Source organism: Nicotiana tomentosiformis, chromosome 6 (assembly GCF_000390325.3).
Source record: "Nicotiana tomentosiformis chromosome 6, ASM39032v3, whole genome shotgun sequence".
In the NCBI taxonomy this organism is placed as follows: Eukaryota; Viridiplantae; Streptophyta; class Magnoliopsida; order Solanales; family Solanaceae; genus Nicotiana; species Nicotiana tomentosiformis.
Genome location: NC_090817.1, coordinates 37,493,990 through 37,518,644, shown reverse-complemented (window position 1 = coordinate 37,518,644; position 24,655 = coordinate 37,493,990). Strand labels below are relative to the sequence as shown.

Sequence of the window (24,655 nt, the reverse complement as noted above, 5' to 3'; positions counted from 1 at the left end):
GTGTTTGAGGTATAGCCAGAACCTTATTGCCAGCATTATCATAATACTCTTTTGTATCTATTAGAGGCACCATAGACATTGTGTGGGTTTTTTATTAGTGCTGGGGAAGTCAAACTAGTTATGTTGTGTTTGAATTACTTGTTGCACTTTAGACCATGAAAATGTGTGTGAAATTTGAGACTTTAAAATGAAGTAACAAATGGTAAGAACTGGTATTGCAGACCTGATCACTTTATTGTTTGATTAACGAAAATATGTATTCTCTTTATTCATGGATGAGTTTGGGTAGAAGGAAATCTAACAGGCTTGCTCGGGCGGGTTCACTCGGTTGAGCGCCGGTCGCGCTTCCCGAGTTTTGGGGCATGACAATACCTATGTTTGATACAAAATGAATTCTCTATTATTTTTTATTTTTTATTTTAAAAAAAGATATCAAGTATGATAATTTATCTACTATATTCCTTCTGTACAAATAATTATAGAAAATATTCACATTAAAATATCAAGTTTGAATTCCATTGCATTTGAAACTGTCACGACCCAAAATCTAACTAGTCGTGATGGCACCTAACCCAACCCGCTAGGTACGCCAATTAGCAACAATAATCCAATTCATTGAGATTTACAGAAAAATGTAATGATAATATAACTTAAACTATACAAAGAATTCCCAAGGACTGGCAGTACAAATCATGATCTTCTAAGATTTAGAGTTTACAAAGCTGGTATGAAATAAATACATCATCTGTTTGAAATATACATGAACATATTGATAATTCTAAAGCTACCAAGAACAAAAGGCAGCGATGACCGGAACGCATGTACGTCTTCAATGCCAGCTCCCGCCATACACAACAACATCATCATCAAAAATCTACACGCAAGGTGCAGAAGTGTAGTATGAGTACAACCGACCCCATGTACTCAATAAGTAACAAACCTAACATTAGATTGAAAGTAGTGACGAGCTGGTACAAAGGTCAGAGTCTAACACCAATAGCCAACAATAACTCATAATAATATAATAAAAGTGGTACAAGAAATAACTCAGAGATATAATGCTCAACTCGTTCACAGTTCCGGAAAATAGGCATACTTTTCAAGTATATCAATGAAAACCCAAATCTTTTACTGAAATCACCAAAATATGAGTAAATCTGAAAATAAAGCTGTGATTTTCCCCAAAAGCTTTCACCAACAGGTAAGATGTTTCATTATCAAATGGCATGAGGAAAGTACATCTCTATGCCTACATGTCAATGTGTATGTGAAGTCATGAATGACGCAATACGGTACAACATGAGGAAAATGTATCTCTATGCCTGTATGTCAAGTGTGCATGTCGAATGCAATGCAACTCAGTGATAAAATCATATGCATACTCTCAGAGTATCAATTCACTCAGTCCTCACAGTCACTCAGTCCTCACAGTCACTCAGTCCTCCCGAACACTCGGCAGTCGCACTCGGCACTCGCACTCAGTAGGTACCTGCGTTCACTGTGGGTGTGCAGACTCCGGAAGGGCGGATCCTTCCCAAGCTCTAATATAAGCCAATCATGGCATAAATCAATAAAGCTTACTGCGGCGTGCAGTCCGATCCCATAAACATCCTCACAATCAGGCCCTCGGTCTCACTTAGTTATCAATCTCTCCAGTCTCTCGGCCTTACAAATCTCATGCCAATCGACCCAAACAATGATAATATGATGTGAGACAAATGATAACAGAGACTGAGATATGATATGCAATGAATGAGTATGTAATTGCAATTTAAGAAAATAATTCAATAGCAGAAATGACCTCAGTAGGTCCCAACATGATAAGCATATAGCCTAAACATGGTTTCTAACATGGATCACAACTAAATTACACTAGCACGTAGAAATCTCATGGATAAAGACAAGATTAGGTAACTACACAGTACCACATAAACAACCGAGTCATGATTCACACGGTGCACGCCCATCACCTAGCATGTGCGTCACCTTAACACCAAACACATAACACGTATATTCGGGGTTCATATTCTCAGCACCAAGTTTAGAAGTGTTACTTACCTCGAACAAGACAAATCCAATACCGAGCAAGCCACACAATACTCTATAAATGCCATCCCGCATGCATCAACCTTCGAACGACTCGAAACTAGCCAAAAGCAACTCAAGAACATCAAATAATGCCAAAGGAAACAAACCCAATTGATAAAGGTCGAATCTTTAATCAAAAGTCCAAAGTCAACCAAAAGGTCAAACCCGGGCTCGCACCTCGGAACCCGACAAAACTTGTAAAATCCGATAACCCATTCAATTACGAGTCCAATCATACTAGCTTCACTCAAATCCGACTCCGAATCGACGTTCAAAACTCAAATATTCACTCTATGAAACTTTAGACAAAAACCCCCAACCCCCCCCCCCCAAATTTCACTTTTGAATTCATCAACCAAATGCCAAAAATGAGAATAGATTCATGAAATAAAATCAAAACCGAGTAGAGAAGGCTTACCTCAATCCATATGGTGAAAATCGCTTCAAAAGTCGTCTCAATCCGAGCTCCATAGCTCCAAATATGTAAAAATGGCCGAAACCTCCGAAATTAGAGTACTTATAATCACTGGGCTAATCAATGAATCGCGATCGCGGAAGTACCATCGCAATCGCGAAGAAGAAAAAGCACTGCTCTTGAAAATGCACTACGCGATCGCAGCAATAGACTCGCGAATGCGATACACAAGATTGACAGAACTATGCGTCCGCGGAAACAACCTCGCGAACGCGAAGAGATAACCAGCATTCTGTCCAGCTCAACCCCAAACACTACGCGAACGCGTATAAGCAGACGCGAACGCGAACGCGATGAAGACCATCCCAACTCTACGTGGACGCGGCTATCCAATCGCGACCGTGATGAAGATAATGCCCAGCTCCATATTTCCTCTACGCAATCGCATACCAATCTTTGCGATCGCGAAGGATAGTCGAGGCATCAGAAACTAGCAACAATCAACAATGAAAACATGAAGAAAAATAGTCCGAAATCAATCCGAAACACGCCCGAGACTCTCGGGACCCCGTACTAATATACCAACAAGTCCTATAACCTAATACGAACCTACTCGAGGCCTTAAATCATGCATAACAACATCAAAACGACGAATCGTACCTCAAATCAAATTTAATGAACTTTTGAACTTTCAACTTCCAAAACTCGTGCCGAAACATATCAAATCAACTCGGAATGAACTCAAATTTTGCACACAAGTCTCAAATGAGATAACGAAGATATTTCAATTCCAGGAACTACAATCCGAACCCGATTTCATCAAAGTCAACTCCCGGTCAAACTTATGAACTTTCCAAACTTTCAAATTTTTAACTTTTGCCAATTAGCACCGAAACCTTCTAGAAATATCCAAATGCAAATCCGGGTATACGCCCGAGTCCAAAATCACCACCCAGACCTAACGGAACCATCAAAATTCAGAACTGAGGTCAAATTCTAAAAAAGTCAAACTTGGTCAACTCTTCCTACTTAAAGCTTTAATCTTGAAATTCATTCTTCCAAATCACTTCCGAATCACTTAAAAACCAAAACTGACGATTCACACAAGTTATAATATATCATACGATGCTACTCAAACTTCCAATAGCTGAACGGGATGTAAATGCTCAAAATGACCGGTCGGGTCGTTACATTCTCCCCCACTTAAACATACATTCGTCCTCGAACATGCCAAGAATTGTTCCTAAGCAGTCAAATCACTGTGTAACCTTACCACACACATACCTAGGGGTGATCTCACATCACCCTATTCCATATAGGCCAGAAAACGCAACATAACTGAAGATCATTACTTCAACTTTAGCCCGTAAACCTCAAAATCCAATTTTCCACGTCCAAAATTCCTTACAAGACCCGAATCTCGCACCTACACACTGTATAAGTCTGAACAAGCCGTATCAAGTCATATCCATAACCCAAGTTATAATCACATAATAAACCACACAACTGGCATACCAGTATCAATAATTCCCAATCACAGTAACTGCTCAAAACAAACCCGATACCTGTAGTAAACCTCATATCAAATAAAACCTCGTTCAAAACCTTCGTACATTGACGATGATGAAAGAAACATTCAGAAACTCATAACCACTTGTCAGATCAACAAGTCATGGAGATCCCCCTCATTTGACAAGAACTATAGCCAATTTCTAAGTCGATTTCTGACATTATCATCCCCAACATACCGTAATCAAATTCAATAGTAGTCACTTCAGGCCCAAAGACTTCATCTCATCATATACAAGTTACTCTACTGACATGCCACACCAATACTACCTAGAGCCACAAACCGTTCAATCCGTGCACCAATACACAACAATTCAAATGCACTCAAAAATGAAATATGACTTAAATGAGAGAACCGTCCCGCAAGCTCAACGAGTACCGCCACAACACAATGCTAAGAACCCATCACACACCGTAGAACCAAAATACACGAATCTATCACAAAGGATTGTTGCGCCCTGTTTTCTCGCGAAAGCGGGTTTTGACATGTGACAACTCTTTTAAATGGGTATTAAAAGAGAAGAGTCGCCACCTAATGATTTTGAGGTGTGTTAGGGTACCTATTTGCAAATAACTCTATTTAACTAGTCCGTGTCACCAAAGATCGGGTAAGGGCTGAAATTAGCTCAAAGAGAAGGTGTTAGACACTCTTCGAGGTTCACAACTGTGGGTCCCGATCGGACATTAAATTATGTGGATTATGCAATTAGGCTAGGTGATCAAATAAATAAAGGAAAATTTAGAAGTCGAAGAGTGGAAATATGAGAATCGGCATAAAATCATTATGAATACAAGGATACAACTACATTGATCTATGTTAGATGACTGAGTGTAAAATACATAAAAAGGAGGGGGGGGTCCTAAGTTTTTTAGCCTGAAGGATCACCCCGCACAACATAAATAATACTTCGCAACTCCCTTAAGGTAGGGGTTACTCATGTTATTCAGCGGGCACAGACTATCACCTCCTTCTACCCAATTACTATGTTGAAGTTGTTTACTTAAAGGCGCTCTGATTCAATTCTATATCATACCCTATGCGTGTACTACCCGTCCCATGCCTATGGTCTAGGAGGCTTTGGACATCTATTAGGTGGTTCTAGACTCAACTTAGGTTGCTCAAAATGATAAAAACTAGGCGGCAATCAAAACAGATAGGACTTCACGTAAAGACAATTAAAGGCTCAAATTAGCTTCCACACATAAATAACAAATGCACGTAGGCAGTTTAGGCAGTACATATTTTAGGGAATTAAGACGCATTAGAGTTGTCAAATCCTATAGGCATAATTTTTAGGCGATTCTGATCTCCAGCATCACAGAAACATCATTTTTATTTTCGACTAATGAAATCGCAGATTAAAGGTGTTGAAGAGCTCATATTGGTATGATCTCTAAATTGTTTAGGCAATGGGGCAGTAAAACTGTTGAAAGCTCAGAATTAAAGACATTTGATTTTATAAACATGCTTTCTAGACTAGTGATAATATCCCATAGGCATGATTGATAATTGAACTTGATTTTATAATACTTCATCCCTATATGCATGTCATCTAGGCGGTGCAGTGTAAAGAAAGTAACGGAAGTAGTCGATTGATTGATTAAGATCCTATAGTCATGATGTCTAAAGGAGCAACATGCTAAGAACAATAGAAGCAGTTGATTGATTAATTAATTGAAACCCTATAGACATAGTATCTAGGTGGACATTAGCAAAACATGTGTTATTGTATCCTATAGGCATGCTATCTAGAAGCGCTAGTAGTACATATAAAAACAAATATAGCAATTACTTGAGCCAATATGTTTTGACAAGTTAAGTGAAGTGTGTGCGTGATTCCTATAGGCATGCTTTCTATTAGTGTACAACACACTAAACTAAATAACATATAAGGCATGCTGAACGAAATAAGAAATAGAACACAAACCCTATAGGAATGTTTTCTACCCTTTTATGCATTAGAATACTCCAGCCCTTTTCACTAATCTCCCCCCATCGTTTGCATACAAATTATTACATGACCAAAGATAAAAAAAGGAAAGGAAAGAAACAGACTTCGAATATTACAGAACCAAGATGATTACATGCCCAACAAGTAGGACAGACTTAAGAAGAGTTAACCCCAGCACTGCCTGGGCCTTCAGTAGACTCTTTCATTCGGATAGCAGGCCCGAATCCAAACACTTCCCAAAAACATGAGAGTATGCCCATTTGCACAGCCCAAAGCCACACATGGACTCATATCCATCCTAACATTGACCAATTTACCAAATAAATTTATAGACCATATATGGAAACCAACCAAACAGTTCTAAAGCAACACCTCATAGAGATGGGGTTATATGACATTTAGCAGGATTCATAAACACATTGGCATTTCTAAAGCAAGAGTGACAACATTGATCAAACAAAGAATATGAAATTAGGAGAGTCAATAAACTCGATTTGAAACATGGTAAATGCAACATAGGTTACATCATTAAGCAGGTGACAGCATGCTAAAGATAGACTTAACACTAGGAGAGTTAAGGAGACATGCCATTTTAGATTAACAGGGCAAACACACTAGGCACATACGAGGTGGACATGCTAATTTTTTCAGAATGAGTTTAGAATAGAGCATTGGCCTAAAAGGATTTTAAAACCTAGGAGTCTAATTCAAGAATGGTCAGACAGAGTCATAGTAAGGAAATGACAATTACACACAAAAAACAGGCAAGCAAGCAATTGATGAGAAGCCTAATCATGCTGAGTATAACACAAAGATCTCAAAGTCCAAAGATGTCATGGCAGGAAGACATATTATCTTAAAGTTAAATAGAACAGGCAAACTCAGAACTTAAGCTAGTCGACTATGCATGATCATGGAAACTAAATGTTTTGGGATTCAACTAGAAGCATAAGCAATACACAAGAATGCAGGATTGACCAAGCACCGGAAAAAAGCAACAAGTTTGGTTAAAACATTGGGACAACAAATATGGTTCATGTAAGCAGGTAAAAAATAGAGTTCACATTAAGGATTTATCAATAGAAGTTCATTAAGGCAAATTCTGGGTAAGAGATGATTCCCTAGGAATTTCAGTGCGAGAATCCAAAACAAGGCATGAGACAAACTCACAATAAATAGCAGAACAACAAAGCAAACTTAAAGATACAAACTCATTCAAGCTGAACACATAAAAGTTTAAAGAATTAGGCAGGTTGTGACACTAGGAGATTCAGAATTGCAAAATAGCTACAATGCAAGTAAAATTGCCAACGATTACAACACAATATTGGAGTCATATTGGTTCGAACAACATGGATATGTGAAGCACTGGAAACAAGTCAAAGAAGATAAAATTGGAAAAGTCAAGACACTCACCAGTTGGAAGATTCAACAAACAACATAGAAGAGAAGGCTAAGTGTCAGAAATAGCTCGAATATCACTAGCAAAGAGAACAACCAAAAGATCCAAATCCTAGTGTGTCAGAGTTTACATGAGCCTCAAATGAGCAACGAGCTAGGGGAGGGGCTTATATAGTAGTAAAATTGAACGAACAAACAAGGAAATATAATTAATCAAACACAAAAATAAGGAAGGAAAAGCATGCAAAATCAATTCAAAATAAATTTAGGAGAAAAATCAGGTAAACCCTATTTCAAGAAGGAGAACACAAATAGTAAGAGATCTCACTGAATCGGACCCATACAGCCTGGTAATGAGTGTATACAGACGAAATATCGTCTGGATTTAAACAAAATAGATCTTGATTCCCTCGATTCGGAGCCTGGCACTTGCCAAAAATAGGCGAGTACTATGTGATACCAAAATCATGTAAGAAACAATGAGATAGAGCATAAATGGAAATGTAATCATGGAGTGATTCCATGTTGAGGTCAGAATTGGACATAATCAGGGAGGCGGCTGCTAGGGTTTGAAAGGAGAGGAGAAGAGAGGATTTAAAGGCGGTGGTATTAGAGAAATGGTAGGTTTCGGGTGGGTTTGGTTAGTTTAAAGCAGAAGGGTGATTGTGGGTCGTTGATATTGAGAGATCAACGACTAGGATCAGAAGAAACAGAGCGGGTCATTGTAACGGGTCCCGATCGGGTTTGGGAGAGGGGTCATTTTGTTTGGGCCAAATGAGGTTGAACTAAGGATTAGGGATCTCTAGGCCAGTGATTTGGGTTCGTTTGGTCCGAAATTAGCCCCAAATTTGGTCTACAAATTAAATAGACGAAAAAATATAAAAAATATAAAAAATATTTATAAAAAGTAATTAACAAATAATAAAAATATTGTTTGTGTAGTAAGATGCGTGAAAATAATAATATAACATTGTAAAAATATAAAATACTATTTGGGTACAAATAATGTAATAAAAATGTAATTATGCACAACATATAGGCTATTATTGCAAAATTGTGTAAATAGCTTAAAAATACAAATATACTTATATAAAATAGAGTAAAATATCCTGAAACATATATGTTGATGCAAATAATAACGTTAGATAATTAAGTCATCACAAAATAATTTAAGGGGTAATTAATAAATATTCAAGTAATTTAAATGCAAGATAATCAATTTTAAAGCTTTATTTAAAAAGAAAATTTTAAAACTATAGAAAATACTTGTAACCCTTGTAAATTAAGTAATGTTGCAAAATGATATTTTGAAAGTATATATACCATTTGAAAAAAATATGAGGGCAAAATTGGGTATCAACAAGGATCATATCTCAATATAACTCCGCTGCAATGCGTGACCCCATCCAAACATTGGTCCACATGAAATACCTCAAGTCACAATGCTCAAAATCAACAACCACGCGCAATTTGACGTCTAGTACCCAAAGTACATGACCATAACTACGGGGAAGCAAACAACACAATATAACACAACCGGAAAAAGGCCATAACCAAGGCGCAATCACCCATTCCACACCCCAATCACCATCTCGCTCGGATTCCGCTTCAAGGCACAAACAGAACCGCACCATATGTGCATATGACCAACAAATCACAACCCCTCGTAGCATAGGATAGTAATACATAGAACATACCAGACACGAATGAGGTCAATTCTAGCCGAATGGCATATCCCTCAACAATAGCAGTATGGAGTCAACTAATCTGACTCTGTGTAGAATACACATCCTCATTGGGCCTACCAATGAGCCCCAAATCAACTATGGTCATCCACAAAAAGATAAATAACCCTCCGAAAGCCCACAATGACCTAACCATGACATATACTATCATCTGGCTAGCTTTGGCCACATTTTCACAGTCCACAACCACGAGACAATCTGTTTCTGAGAACTCCTAGTCTCCAAATCCATTGAACACACGCATCACCATATCTGATCCTAACTCCACCGCCTGAATGTCTAACATACCTCTCATACACGATCATCCCACGAGGAACACTTCTATAATTCTTCCATGCCATATAGCAAAATCTGAACATCAGTAGTCGATCAATCAGCCTAGTACCGCAATACCAATGAAGCATCCGCAAGTCGAAACTCTGTGCGCCCTTCTGAAATGCGCACCCTTCTCAAGCAATACCAAGTAGTAATAGAATCCATCTAGTCATTTGAAACGTTCGTGTTGTCTAAGAATTCATGACATTCCTTTCAAAACTGAACTGTAACCTTGCACATACCAATCTCAATCCCACAGGACACACCGTATCTATCATGCCATCTTATGTAAAGTACGAGAATCTCATAATCAACTATGAGTCACCAGCAGAATACATACCCGATCAGTCAAAAACCTTCCATTTGATCGCATCAAGGAGAAAATCATAACACGCAACATACCCCTTACGCTGGTAGGAAATATCCATCTCAAACCGTGGTAGAAACTCTCAAGAACTCTTCGTAACCCATTTGCACATAACCAGGCCATCATAGCTGAACCTCTCTGTCTCAACCAAGTCATGCAGGTCGCCAAACCTAAGAGTATTGCCACCAAAACACTTGTAGAGCCTCACTACATCATAAGTGCCCAAGGAACCGATCATATCCATTATCGTGCTGATCCAACCTGCTACCAAGCTGTTCTATTTCTCTGAGCTCCTTTTGAATTACCCTCAAGTTAACACTTTTTTTTGTCAAAACACCACGATCCTTACCCAAAGCTCACCACAAGAGATCCTAGCATAAAATCACACCGTCTTAAGGCCCATAAGCCATTGTATTCCCTCTTAAGCACCCCAAAAGTATCACAACTGAGACACCCACTCTGAAGAGACCCTCTGCAAATTTAAAGTTGTTCCTTTTACCCTTATGATACTGAAATATAGAATCCATCATAATACAGAAATACTGCAAGTCCCGACATAATCCAATGTAAATCTCAGATTCTAGCCATATATAAATCCTGAAATTTCCCAATTGCTACATATAACTCCTAAAGCCAGTAGAACCTTCTCGAGAGTCATCCACTCTGCTCAAATCTCAATTGCACTGCCCAAATGGGCCGAACGACCTGTGCCCTATTAGCACGGCGACACCAAAAGAAGTAATCCACACCTCTAAGCAACCGAGCAAATTCCTACTGCATGCGCACTACATCCTTCACGAATAACAACTCAATCATTCCATGATTCCCATAAAGTGCAATACATCATGCATCCAAAAATTTCCTTGATTAAGTCATCCTCAAAACCAACTTCTGCAAGTCATAACCGATCCACAGGTATGCCTCAAACCGAAATTGATACAACACATAACCATGCAATCAAATTATCGATAGTAGACTCCTCCACTTGGATCAAAGCCATAGAACAAATACTCGATAACTCATAATACCCATACTCTATTACTGCCATAATCCCGCACTGAAATTCAACTAAATCCTTCATAAGCTCATGTAACGCAAATTATTTAATACCTCAAATTATCTGCTAAGCTCTCATCCATCCTCGTGATAGTCAGGTCAACATTCTTAACCAATCCAACTCAAATCGTAACACCTATAACCCACTGGTAGAAAAGAAAGCCTCCACACAACATCATAAAGATCACACATCTGCAGATTACCCCGCAGGTGATAACCCGCCTACTTAGCCTCAACTGATATCTCTCTATACCCTTTTATAGCCACAATCACTACGCCATCACTTAATTTTCCTAAGTCTGAACTCACAACAAGACATGAAAATCTACTGTGTTCCACAATTAATCAACCTGAAAGATCCTTCAACCCGCCCATAACTCGAGACTATACATCAAATCGAGATAGAAATCAAGCACCCAATAGTCCTTTTTATATCTCAAGCAACATCTTCTCGTCACATTCAAACCATCTGAACACCTCCCGCAGAAACATCATACTTTATCATATAGCCATCCAATCACTCATCGAGCCACAAATTCCACTCATAGGGACACCACTGTACATAGAAGTCCAAAAGTACATGGTCACACAACTGTAACTACTGAGCCTAAGCTGCGGTCCAAACCCAGCCTCAAGTCCTTTAGACTGGCCCATCATCAGCACACAAAAAACACATCTCGCACCTCATCCATATAATCACAAGCCGTCGATGCACAGCTGATACCGAGCACTCACGTACGTATACGAGTGAGTGGAAGGAATTCAAAGAGATACGCTTCCAACTGAATCAATGTCGCATGATAAGGAAGGAAAGATAGGAAGTTTATCCTAAATGCCCTGTAGCCTCTCGAAGATAGCTATTGACGTTATCATAACGATCCGCTACACTATACTAGACACTTACTCATGACTCGAAAAACCTATGAACCTAGAGCTCTGATACCAACTTGTCACGATCCAAAATCCAACTAGTCATGATGGCACCTAACCCAACCCGCTAGGTAAGCCAATTAGCAACAATAATCTAATTCATTGAGGTTTACTGAGAAATGTATTGATAATATAGCTGAAATTCTATACTAAGAATTCCTGAGGACTGGTAGTACAAATCATAAGCTTTTAAGATTTAGAGTTTACAAAGCTGGTATGATATAAATACATCATCTGTTTGAAATATACATGAACAAATTGATAATTCTAAAGCTACCAAGAACAAAAGGCAGCAATGACCGGAAGGTAGGTACGTCTTCAATGCCAGCTCCCGCCATACACAGTAAAATCAACATCAAAAATCTGCATGCAAGGTGCAGAAATATAGTATGAGTACAACCGACCCCATATACTTAGTAAGTAACACATCTAAAATTGGTATTGAGGGAATGAACCCCGAATATACGTGTTATGTATTTGGTGTTAAGGTGACGTACATGCTGGGTGACGGGCGTGTGGGTGTGCACCGTGTGAATCATGACTCAATTGTTTCTGTGGTAATTTGTAGTTACCTAATCTTGTCTTCATCCATGAGATATCTACGTGCTAGTGTAATTGAGCTATGATCCATGTTCGAAACCATGTTTAGGTTATATGCTTATCCTGTTGGGATCCACTGAGGTCATTTCTGTTGTTGAGTTATTTGCTTAAATTGTAATTACATACTAAGTCATGCTCAATCATTGCATATCATATCTCAGTCTCTGTTATCATTTGTCTCACATCATATTATCATTATTTGGGTCGATTGGCATGAGATTTGTGAGGCTGAGAGACTGGAGAGATTGTTGACTGAATAAGGCCGAGGGCTTGATTGTGAGGATGTTTATGGGATCGGGCTACACACCGCAACATGCTCTATTGAGTTTTGCCATGATTGGCTTATATTAGCGCTTGGACAGGATCCGCCCCTCCAGAGTCTGCACACCCACAGTGAGTGCAGGTACCTACTGAGTGCAAGTGCCAAGTGATTGGGGGGACTGAGTGACTGTGAGGACTGAGTGACTGTGAGGACTGAGTGACTAGGAGGACTGAGTGAATTGATACTCTGAGAGTATGCATATGGTTTTATCACTGAGTTGCATTACATTCGACATGCACACTTGACATATAGGCATGGAGATGCATTGTCCTCATGCTGTACGGTATTGCGTCATTCATGACTTTACATACACATTGACATGTAGGCATAAAGATGTACTTTTCTCATGCCATTTGATAATGAAACATCTTACTTGTTGTTGAAAGTTTTTGGGAAAAATCACAGTTTTTTCTTCAGATTTACTCATATTTTGATGATTTTAGTAAAAGATTTGGATTTTTACTGATATATTAGAAAGCATGCCTATTCTTTGGAACTGTGAATGAGCTAAACATTATATCTCTGAGTTATTTCTTGTAACACTTTTATTATATTGTTATGAGCTGTGGTTAGCTATTGGTGTTGGTCTCTGACCTTTGTCCCAACTCGTCACTACTTTCAATCTAAGATTAGGTTTGTTACTTATTGAGTACATGCTATCGGTTATACTCATACTACACTTCTGCACCTTGTGCGCAGATTTTTGATGCTGATGTTGCTGTGTATGGCGAGAGCTGGGATTGAAGACGTACCTATGTTCCGTTTATTGCTGCCTTTTGTTCTTGGTAGCTTTAAAATTATCAATCTGTTCATGTATATTTCAAATAGATGATGTATTTATTTTATACTAGTTTTGTAAACTCTAAATCTTAGAAGCTCATGATTTGTACTACCAGTCCTTAGAAATTCTTTGTATAGAAGTTGAATTATATTATCATTACATTTTTCAGAAAAATCTCAATGAATTGGATTATTATTGCTAATTGGCTTACCTAGTGGGTTGGGGTAGGTGCCATCACAACTAGTTGAATTTTGGGTCGTGACAGAAACACACCTATAAATCTCATCAGAAAAAAAGAAGCTTGAATTCTATTTGATTTGAAAAAAAGAACAAATTTTGGACCCCATTTAGCTATTTCTCGCTGGGATGTTACACAGGTGACCACTCCGACAATTATATTTATATTCGCTAGCCATATATATATATATATATATATATATATATATATATATATATATATATATATATATATATATATACACAACTATTTTTTAGGTAGGAGCTATACAATAGAGAAATTCCTTCCCCGTTTCCTGCAGAGGGACCAATTATTTGATAGAGGAATTTTCAGAAACCACTATAGTTTAATGGCTATTAACACGACGCAACTACAATTTCAATATTTACTGTCCGTATATAAACTTACTTTGCTAGTGTCCCGTATTTTATGTATTCGTGCGCATGTATCAATGAATACAGTGTTGGTAAAAACGCTAAAATTGCGGGAGGAGATCTTTTTGAAAATGAAAAACGCAATAAATCACCGTGTATCCGTTTGAAAGATCTCAACCTACAAAATTGGAATACGACTCTTTATTCTTCTATAATTAGAAGATTTTGGTCAAATTTTCAAAAAATAGAGCACATACATTGTGAAAATTGAATTTGAAGTTCGCAAATACGCATTCAAATTTACAGATGAAGCTTCATTGATATAGCATATAGATGTTTTGAGTGCATTTGAGGTTGTTTTCCAACTGATTTGATTATTTTCCATCCGCCATTGATACATCAAGTTACTTAGTTTGCAGTGAGCGTTGAAAGTGTTACATGTATTAACAACAGAAATAGTAATTGAATATATGAATTCATTGTATTTTGATTAGTTATAAATATGAAAATCGGCATTGAATTATCTCCTGTTTTAGTTCTGAATTCAAATACAATAATACAAGCATAACAATGTCAATTTGACATTTTGGGAATTGGAACAATGAAAATGTTATATCGATTACACAATAGAGGGGATTGTGATAAAAGAGTATGCTTCATACGGAGATTTTGTTGCTGCAATTTCAAAGCAACTTGGTTGTGAGTTTGAAGTCTATTAAAATCGATTACAAGGTAGAAAGTAATTGTACGTCTATGAAAATACACAACAATATGGGTTTCAGGGTGTATGTAGAGTTGAAAAAGGATAACAGAAAATTCGGGAAGTATCCATTGTGTATAACTACAAAAGAGAAAGAAATGGAAAATACTGCAGCATGAGGAAGTGCTATGCAAGGTGACCTAATATAAATTGAATACACATATGGTATACATACAGTAGATAAAGGTGATACACTATCACTAGCGTCGTTAAAATCCGATGAACCAATTGATATTTTCGAGCCGGAAAAAGATTTGATTATTTCGAACCATAATCAAAAAGAGGTAATAGAAAGACATGTATACAAAGATAAGGCAACAATAAAGGTTGTAATGGAGTAATATGCAATTGCTGCAAGGTTTCAATTTCGGATTGAGAGATCAAATGCTATCAAGTTAGTGTATTTATATAATTGTGTATCTACTAGAATAAATTTATTGTTTGACTGTCTTTTCATATTAAAACAACATAGTGTATTGTGTATTTGACTTGTAAACAGAACTGATTATATGTTCATTTAATGTTTTTACATTCATAACTGATCGCATGTATATTCAAATTGTATTTGCAGCGATACCCTGCTATGCATAAAAGAGCAATCAAAAAATACTTACTCTTAATTAGTGACTCTCTCCTAAACCCTCCCAATCTTCAGTTTTCTGAATTGCCGTCCTTGCTGTTAAATCTCGCCAGCGACGATGCAGACAAGGAACCCACCTTTCTCATCTCTCTCTCCGCTCTTCCCCTTCTCCACTCTTCATACTTCTCTTCTCCATTCTTTCTCTTCCTCTCTCCCTTCCTCCACTCCTGCTCTCTATGTAGGTGTGTGCGTGGGTGTTGTTATTTATGAACATGCCCTGAAATGATTTGCCAGCGCGAACTAGCCACAAACCGGAGCGTGGACATTCGGGCAGACAGCTTTCCGATGATTTCTTCCACCCTAGTGGTTGCCGCTGCAGACCGGACGATTCCTGCCTGTTTCTCGAGGTCCAGCCCATCTGGTCAGTCTTCCGGCGAGCCCCGTGATTTTTGGCGCCCTCCAACCAGGTTCTTCTATATCAATTTTGCTCCCCCAGAAGTGACAACTTTCGGTTTAGCAGCCCGTCTACAATCCAAGTTCCTTCATTTCTTGATTTACTATACTCTGTTGCTTTAATTTGTATGCTATTTGTCGATTTTTGGAAAGCATTCCTGTTGGTGTATTCTTTCTAAGTAGTTTATATTCTTGCTATATCATTATCGCTTATTGTTCATCGTTGGAATTAATTTGCGTTGATTTGATTTATTATACTTTGTTGCTCTAATTCGTCTGCTACTTGCTAAGTAGTTTACGTTCTTGATATGCTTTTGAGACTGAGTAGTAGTATTTCCTTACTGTAGTTCTTTGCTGGTCTAGTGACTGGGGTGAGTGATGATAGAGTAAGGTCATGTCCTCGAACGGGGTGGAGGGTGGGGGGCAAGGGTAGTAAAGAGGATAGGGGAACCTCTGGTCTAAGAATTAGATCCTCGAACATAGGGATATTGACAGGGTAGTCTATTGAATTGGCGAAGAATCTCTAGAAGAGGAGGATCAACATAGCATGTATCTAGGAGACTAGATGGGTGGGTAGTAAGGCTCAAGATGCAGACATGTATAACTTGTGGTACTCAGGAGGGGTGAGGGGGAAGAATGGGGTAGGCATCTTAGTTGATAGAAATCTCAGAGTGCTAGCGGTAGAGGGTTGGAAGGTGAATGACATACTGATAGATATTAAGATAGTTGCGGGGGGGGGGGGGGGTTTACTTTGAACATAACTAGTGCTTATGCGCCTCAAGTGGTTTTGGACGAGGAGGTCAAAAGGCACTTCTGGAGGACTTAGATGGGTTGGTGGGGGAAATTTTGCACACCAAGAATCTTATTATAGGAGGAGATTTTAATGGTCACAATGGGGCATTGTCTGAGGTTTATGACGGTATGCATGTCGGCTTTGATTTTAGAGACAGAAACGGAGAAGGAACTTCGTTGTTGGATTGTGCTAAAGACTTTTACTTGGTGGTCGTTAAATCGTGTTTTCCAGAGAAGGAGGAGCACTTGGACACCTTCTAGAGTATAGTGGCCAATACCCAAATTGATTATCTACTTCTCAGAAAGTATGATAGAGGTTTATGCATAGACTGTAAGGTCATTTTGAAGGAGAATCTCACAACTGAACATAGGCTATTGGTTATGGACCTGACAATCACGTGGACAAGGAAAAAAAAGGGTTGTGTTTGGTCTGCCTAGGATCAGGTGGGATTCCTTGACTAAGGACAGAGCTCAGGTATTGGGGGAGAAGTTACTATTTATGGCGGTACTAGAGGAGTAGTGGGGACTCGAGTTGTGTGTGGACCATGATAGTAAACTGTATTAGAGAAGTTGCGAGAGAGGTGTTAGGGGTCTCTAAGGGTTTTTCTACTGATTACAAAGGGGACTGGTGGTTGAATGAAGAGGTCCAAGGTGACGTGGAAGCTAAGTAAACGGTATATTTGAAGCTAGTAGAGATCATAGATAAGGTGGAGAAGAGGGTCAACATGGAGTGATAAATAAGAAGGCTAAAAAGGAGGCAAAGTTAGCGGTCACTGCGGCTAAGACTGCGACTTTTGGACATTTGTATGAAGAGCCTGGGGAGAGAGAATGTAACGACTCTTCAGGTCGTTTTGAGAATTAGAGTCTCGTTCGGTGGCTTAAGGTCTTGAGAAGCTTTGTATTATTTGTTACAACTTGCGTGTGTGGTCGAGTTTGATTTTTGGATGATTCGGGATCAATTTGGAAGAATAATTCTTATTTAAGAAGCTTAAGCGGTAAGAGTTGACCGGAGTTTGACTTTTGTGTAGACAACTCCATAATGGCATTTTGATAATTCCAATAGCTTCGTATGGTGATTTTGGACTTAGGCGTGCGTCCGAATTAGGATTTGGAGGTCTGTAGTGTAAATTGAAGTATTTCGGCAAAAACTGGAAAGTTGAAGTTTTGGAAGGTTGAAAGGTTTGACCGGGAGTTGACTTTGTTGATATTGAGATCAAATTGTGATTTCGAGAGTTGGATTAGCTCCGTTATGTCATTTGGGACTTGCATGCAAAATATGACGTCATTCCGGGTTGATTTGATATGTTTCGGCACGAGTTTTGGAAGTTGGAAGATTTGAAAATTCATAAGTTTGATTCGTGGTGCAATTCATAGTTTTGATGATGTTTGATGTAATTTGAGGCCTCGAGTAGGTCTGTGTTATGCTATGAAACTTGTTGGAATATTACGACGGGGCCCAGGGGCCTCGGGTTAGTTTCAGATGGGCTTCGTGCCATTTTGTCAAGTTTTATAGTTGCTGGTTTTCTGATGCTCCAGGTACTCTATGCGATAGAGTGTATGCTGTCATGATCGCGATGTGTTGTGGGAGCTAGGCGTGGTTCTTTTTCGCATTCGCATTGATGTTTCCGCGTTTGCGTAGCATGTTCTTGTGGTTGGCAGATTTCCTTCTTCGCGTTCGTAGGAAGTGAGTCACGATCGTGTACGTGTGAGTTGTCATTCATCGCGTTCCCATCCCTTGTTCCACGTTCGCATAGCACATCCTGGGCACTGATATTTTTTTCTTCTTCGCGATCGCACAAGTTAGTTCACGATCGCGTAGTACATATTTGGGGTAGTTTTGTTACTTCTTAGCGATCGCATGTTTAATTCCGCGATCGCGATGTGCAAATCATTTGGCAACAAAATATTATTTGGCAACATAATTGATATTGGAATTTGATAATTTTGGTATGGTTGAACTCGTATCGGAATGCGTGTTCGGATTTCGTAAATTTTATCGGGTTTCGAGGTGCAGGCTCGGGGGTTGACTTTTGGGTTGACTTTTTAGTTTTCATTAAAGATCGAAGCTTTATTATCCCGAAGTATTTCCTATGAGTGTTTTTTAATTGAAGTAATTTTCGCTAGATTTGAGCTGTCCGGAGGTTGTTTCACTCGAGAAAGTCATTTTAGAGTATCGGTCTAGCTTCTTTGAGGTAAGTATCTTGCCTAACTTTGTGTGGGGGAACTACCCCTTAGGACTTGGGTCGTTTGTGCTATTTATCTCTTTTGAAAGCCGTGTACATGAGGTGATGAGTACGTACTCGAGCTTATATGTGAAAATTGACCTGTCTAGACTCTTAAGCATCTTTTATGTACTTAATTGGAATTGTTAGTACATGTCATATCTTTCATTCGTCATGTCTACTATCACATGATTTAATTGCAGTTGTCGTTACATGTCACATTCTTTACTTGTCGACTTTGATTCTATATGCTTTATTTGGAGTTGTTATCACTTTGTGTCAGTATGTGATTTCTTTAGTTGAAATTGTCGTCATATGATATCTTTTGTAGCCGGGTTGTCTCCATGCATTTAGACGTAGTACTAGTTCGTGCCATCTCTCTCATTGTCTGCCTAATTCATACCTTAGAGTTCGAAGTTTGCCATTCCATGGAAGTACTATCACTATCGAGGTTATCCTTCAACAATTAATTGGAATTGAAGTTATCGAGAGTTATTTTATCTATTCTAATCGAAGTTGTGTTTAAAAATGGCTGTTGTTCTTTGTTGAGTTACTGTTCCATTCATTTTGTTGTTATTAAGATTCTATATACATTGTGTTGAGTCGTGGGCTATTTGTTGTGAAGATATTGATATCGTTGAATCCTTGGAAAGGTTGTGGCCAACGGACAATTGTGATACGAGTTGTTATATTGTGTTGTTGTAATGATAGCACATGTGAGTTGTTGTGTGGTTTGGTTGTTGTGCGGAGTATAAGGGTGGTATTTCACCATTGTTGTTATGTGGAGTATAACGGTGGAATTTCACTGTTGTTGTTATCATGCGGGGCATAAGGGTAGCACCTCTCTGTTGTTGAATGTGTGGAGTGATACGAGTAGCTATTGTGTTATTATCCGGATAGAGCGATAAGGGTGACTATTATACGGAGTGATACACGTGGCTATAGGAGAGATGAGGGTGGCTAATGATATTGTCTGGCGGAATGATACGGGTGGCTATCAGAGAGATAAGGGTGGCAATTTCAGGGATGATGTGTGATGGTTTGGAGACATTGTGTTGGAAATTTTAGTGTGATGGTGTGCCTTTCCTTGTGTTTGTCATACACCTTGCGTGACTTGTGTTGTTGCTTCGATGAGCTTTTCGATGTCTTTGATATCATTTGTTGACTTGGGCTACAGTAGTACACTCGCACAAGCATAAACTGTAACATGCCACTTATACTAGTTCAAGAGTATGAAACTTGTCATTTATTGATCTTGCCCATGTGTTCTTGCATTATCCATTTCCATGTTGCTATTGGGCCTGTGACTATGTTGGGCGGATTGGGATTATGAGCCTGTGACTATGCTGGGCGGATTGTGATTTTGGCACGTGAATTGTCCGTGCGGTTGTGATTCGAGATATGGGAACGTGGTGCCGTGAGTATATGATGGTGGGTTGTGGCCCGAGATTTATGACTGTGATATGAGGTAACATATAGTGATTTCGTTGTTAGGATTGTGTTAGATCGGCTTGATTAATTGATTGTCCTTTGTGCTTCCTTATTTGATTTTAATGATACTTCACGGTGTTCTTATTGTTTTACTGTTTATGTCACTTGTTGGGTTTTGTTGCCATTTACTGATTTTCGCTTTCCATTATTAGCATTATACTACTAAACTGCACTGGTTATTTTGTCTAGTGAGTGTCTTGACTTGTACCTCGTCACTACTCCACCGAGGTTAGTCTTGATACTTACTGGGTGCCGACCGTGGTGTACTAATACTATACTTCTGCACATTTTTGTGCAGATCCAGGTACTTCAGCACGTGTTTTGGAAGCTGGAAGATTTGGAAATTTATAAGTTCGATTCATGGTATGATTCGTAGTTTCGACGTTGTTTGATGTAATTTGAGGCTTCGAGTAGGTCCGTGTTATGTTATGGAACTTGTTGGTATGTTTCGACGGGGGCCTCGGATGTGTTTCGGATGGGCTTCGTGCCATATCGTCATGTTTTAGAGTTGCTGGTTTTCTGATGCTCCAGGTACTCTATGCGATCGCGTGTGTAGTGCCGCGATCGCGATATGTTTTGGGAGCTAGACATGGTTCTTCGCGAATGCATTGATGTTTCCGCGTTCGCGTAGTATGATCTTGTGGCTAGCAGATTTTCTTCTTCGCGTTCGCAGGAAATGTTTCGCGATCACGTACGTATGAGTTGTCCTTCATCGCGTTCACGCCCCTTGTTCCGCGTTCGCATAGCACATCCTGTGCACTGATATGTTTTTCTTCCTCAAGATCGCACAAGTTAGTTCGCGATCGCGTAGTACATGTTTTGGGGAGTTTTGTTTCTTGTTAGCGATCGCATGTTTAATTCCGCGATCGCGATGTGAACATCACTAGGCAACAAAATATATTCTCCAAAATCGAGGGTTTGGCCATTTTTATTATATCTTGAGTTGTAGACCTCGGATTTGAGCGATGTTTCGTGGGGTTTTCAAGAAAATGATTGGGGTAAGTGTTCTTCACCCGGAATTTATTATATTTCATGATTCCATCTTTATTTTAATCATTAAATTTGTGGTTTGAGTTGAGAAAAATGGGGGGATTTGAGGGACGAATTGATATCTGAATTTGATAATTTTGGTATGGTTGAACTCGTATCGGAATAGGTGTTCGGATTTGATAAATTTTATCGGGTTCCGAGGTGCGGGCTCGGGGGTTCACTTTTAAGTTTTTAATAAAGATCGAAGCTTTATTATCCTAAATTATTTCCTATGAGTTTTGTTTTTTATGATTTGCAGTTATTTTGGCTAGATTTGAGTCGTTCGGAGGTTGTTTCACTCGAGAAGGTCATTTTAGAGTATCGGTCTAGCTTCTTTGAGGTAAGTATCTTGCCTAACTTTGTGTGGGGGAACTACCCCTTAGGACTTGGATCGTTTGTGCTATTTATCTCTTGTGAAAGTCGTGTATGCGAGGTGACGAGTATGTACTCAAGTTTATATGTGGAAATTGACCTGTCTAGACTCTTAAGCATCTGTTATATACTTAATTGGAATTATTAGCACATGTTATATCTTTTATTCGTCATGTCTACTATCACATGCTTTATTTGAAGTTGTCGTTACATGTCGCATTCTTTTCTTGTCGAGTTTGATTCTATATGCTTTATTTGGAGCTACTATCACTTTGTGTCAGTATGTGATTTTTTTTTATTGTGGAGCTACTCTTAGTTGAAATTGTCGTCACATGATTTCTTTTGTTGGCGGGTTGTTCCGTGTATTTAGACGTAGTACTAGTTCGTGCCATCTCTCTCATTGTCAGCCTAATTCATACATTGCAGTCCGAAGTTTGCCATTCCACAGAAGTACTATCACTATCGAGGTTATCCTTAAATAATTAATTGGAATTGAAGTTATCGAGAGTTATTAATCTATTCTAATCGAAGTTGTGTTTAAAAAGGGGTTTTGTTCCTTGTTAAGTTAGTGTTCCATTCATTTTGTTGTTATTTAGATTCTATATACATTGTGTTGAGCCATGGGCTATTTGTTGTGAAAATATTGATATCGTTGAATCCTTGTAAAGGTTGTGGCCTACAGTCAATTGTGATACGAGTTGTTATGTTGTGTTGTTGTAATGATAGCACATGTAAGTTATTGTGTGGTTTGGTTGTTGTTGTGCGAAGTATAAGGGTGGCATTTCACCGTTGTTGTTATGCGGAGTATAAGTATGGAATTTCACCATTGTTGTTATCATGCGGGGCCTAAGGGTGGCATCTCACTATTGTTGAATGTATGGAGTGATACGGGTGGCAATTGTGTTATTGTCCGGATGGAGCGATAAATGTGGCTATTATACGGAGTGATACGGGTGGCTATAGGAGAGATAATGGTGGCTAATGATATTGTCAGGGCGGAATGATACGGGTGGCTATTAGAAAGATAAGGGTGGCAATGTCAGGGATGATGTGTGATGGTTTGGAGACATTGTGTTTGAAATTTTAGTGTGATGATGTATTTTTCCTTGTGTTTGTCATACACCTTACGTGACTTGTCTTGTTGCTTCGATGAGTTGTTCGATGTATTTGATATCATTTGTTGACTTGGGCTGTAGTAGTACACTCGTACAAGCATACACTATAACATGCCAATTATACTAGTTCAGGAGTATGAAACTTGGCATTTATTGATCATGCCCATGTGTTCTTGTATTATCTACTTCCATGTTGCTATTGGGCCTGTGACTATGTCGGGCGGATTGGGATTGTGAGCCTGTGACTATGCTGGGCGTATTGTGATTTCGGCATGTCAATTGTCCGTGCGGTTGTGATTCGAGATGTGGGCACAAGGTGCCATGATATATGATGGCGGGTTCAAGCCCGAGATTTGTGACTGTGATATGAGAAACTACAGAGTGATTTCGTTGCGAGGCTTATGTTAGATCGGCTTGATTAATTGATTGTCATTTGTGCTTCCTTATTTGGTTTGAATGATACTTCACGGTGTTCTTATTGTTTTACCGTTTATGTCACTTGTTGGGCCTTGTTGCCATTTACTGATTTTCGCTTTCCGTTATTAGCATTATACTACTAAACTGCACAGGTTATTTTGTCTAGTGAGTCTCTTGACTTGTACCTCGTCACTACTCCGCCGAGGTTAGTCTTGATACTTAGTGGGTGCCGACCGTGGTGTACTCATACTATACTTCTGCACATTTGTGTGTAGATCCAGGTACTTTGGAGTTCGTTGGTTGTTAGATAGTGAATCAAATACTGTTGTGGAGACTTCAAGGTATACCTGCCGTGGCGTTCACAGGACTCAGAGTCACCTTCGGAAGATATTTTTGTACATTTTATTTCTTTTTCGGAACAATTGTACTTGATTTTCTAGTGAACTCAGTAGCGCTTATGACTTGCACTACTGGTTTTAGGATTGTAAGGTTTTTTATAGAGATTTCTATTTCATGTTTAACAGTTGTTGGTTGAATTTTTCTATTAATTCAGTAAGTGTTAGGCTTACCTAGTCTTAGAGACTAGGTGCCGTCAAGGCATCCTATGGAGGAAAATTTAGGTCTTGAGAAGTTGGTATCATAGCTCTAGGTTCATAGTCGTACGAGTCATAAGCAAGTTTAGTAGAGTCTTGCGGATCGGTACAGAGATGTCTGTACTTATATTCTAGAGGCTAGGGAACTATTAGGAAAAATCTCCACTTCTTTCATTCCTGTCTAGCGGATTTGTTGATTTTGAAGTTTAAGCCTTTGTTATTCTATTCTCTCACAGATGGTGAGGATACGAGCTGCAGTTACTGATGACGCTGCCCCTAGAGCCGGTGTTGGCTGGGGCAGAGGCGGAGGCAGAGGCCGAGGAGGAGCACGTGCCGCTGCTAGAGCACCTATCAGAGCAGTAGTTGAGGAGCCGCCAACAGCTCCGATTGGGGGACAGGTACCGGAGGCACCTATTGTTACCCCCGGACTTCAGGAAACTTTAGCGCAGTTTCTGAGCATGTTTGGTACATTAGCTCAGGCGGGATTGATCTCCGTTGCACCAGCTACTTCGTAGGTTGGGGGAGGAGCTCAGACTCTCACCGCCCGTACTCCTGAGCAGCGGGCTCACATTGGTCAGGTTTCGGGTGTGGTGTCGGTACAACCTGTTATTCCGGTTTTGCCTGAGTTCAGGCTAGGGGCATCAAAGGAGGAGCAGTTTAGACTTGCGAGGTTCAAGA

The 24,655-nt window shown here is 39.2% G+C and overlaps 1 long non-coding RNA gene across 1 annotated transcript; it reads left to right on the top strand.

Annotated features, from left to right (window-relative positions):
* The first annotated feature begins 15,522 nt into the window (after window positions 1-15,522).
* Window positions 15,523-23,867, top strand: LOC138894936 (uncharacterized). The gene is made up of 4 exons (XR_011409126.1): window positions 15,523-15,960; window positions 20,750-20,814; window positions 21,740-21,820; window positions 23,660-23,867. It is a non-coding gene; the product is annotated as an uncharacterized lncRNA (long non-coding RNA).
* Window positions 23,868-24,655: the final 788 nt, after the last annotated feature.